Below are 1,085 nucleotides of genomic sequence, written 5' to 3'. Positions count from 1 at the left end.
TAGTTAACAGTCAGGAGTCAGTAGTCAACATCAGTGCTAGTGAGAAAAGACAAGTGGTAGTTAGTGCAAGAAAGGCAAGCGTGTTAGTTGTCTAGTTTTTTGTTTTATTCGTGATAATTCCACTAGGTGGCAGTGGCTATTATATATTGGGCATCTATCACACTATGTTTTTAGGATATGCTGCATTCCCCCCGGCAGATTTCATATGCACAGAAATGTGCAGAGTTGTGCCTTGCCTCCAGCCACTGGCAGCCAGTACTCTTCGGTGCTGGAGGGACGCAGCTCCACACTGTCGCACCAAATTAAAGGTCCCTCCCTTTAATTTAACTGTGACGTTATTGGGCCGTTATTAAAGGATACATTAGCTTACGCGTGGCGTACATGTCAAGGAAGGAGAGGGATAGGGAGAAGAATACGAGGAAATAATCACGCTACTTGAAGAGCTTTTATTTAAGAGACTCTGCAACTAAAAGATCTCCAGGAGTGGAGTCGACGTGGATACAGAATACAGAATACAGAATAACCTCAAGGTAAGGGCACACTGTTACAATGTTGTTTCTTATCTATATGTATGCATTGCATTACAAAATGCAGGTGTTGGCATTACAAAATGCAGGTGTTGGCATTACAAAATGCAGGTGTTGGCATTACAAAACGCAGGTGTTGGCATTACAAAATGCAGGTGTTGGCATTACAAAACGCAGGTGTTGGCATTACAAAATGCAGGTGTTGGCATTACAAAATGCAGGTGTTGGCATTACAAAATGCAGGTGTTGGCATTACAAAATGCAGGTGTTGGCATTACAAAATGCAGGTGTTGGCATTACAAAATGCAGGTGTTGCAGGTGTTGAAACTGAAACACAAGATGTTTTGATATCAGCAGAGAGACAAGCTCCAAGAGGTAACTGGCGCTGTGTCCTGTTACTGCTGTCAAGACCTGGAATAACAGAGAAAAGGTTTTGGTAACATTTAGAGGAGAAGAAGAGGTGACAGGGGAGGAGAGAGAGAGAGAGAGAGAGAGAGAGAGAGAGAGAGAGAGAGAGAGAGAGAGAGGTGGCAGGGAGAGGTGACAGGGGAGGAGAGA

The 1,085-nt window shown here is 43.9% G+C and overlaps 1 protein-coding gene across 2 annotated transcripts in view; it reads left to right on the top strand.

Moving 5' to 3' along the window:
• The first annotated feature begins 210 nt into the window (after window positions 1-210).
• The window catches only part of LOC110487842 (acetylcholinesterase collagenic tail peptide-like), a 28,429-nt gene continuing 27,554 nt past the window's right edge, over window positions 211-1,085 (top strand). For both annotated transcript variants that reach the window (XM_036971444.1, XM_036971443.1), the window contains exon 1: window positions 211-530. The gene's annotated coding sequence lies outside the window, so the exon portion shown is untranslated. The remainder of the gene's footprint in view (window positions 531-1,085) is intronic.

The sequence above is a fragment of the Oncorhynchus mykiss genome, chromosome 32 (genome assembly GCF_013265735.2).
Source record: "Oncorhynchus mykiss isolate Arlee chromosome 32, USDA_OmykA_1.1, whole genome shotgun sequence".
Classification (NCBI taxonomy): Eukaryota; Metazoa; Chordata; class Actinopteri; order Salmoniformes; family Salmonidae; genus Oncorhynchus; species Oncorhynchus mykiss.
Note: the sequence above shows the minus strand (reverse complement) of the source record. Positions and strands in the feature narration are given on the sequence as shown.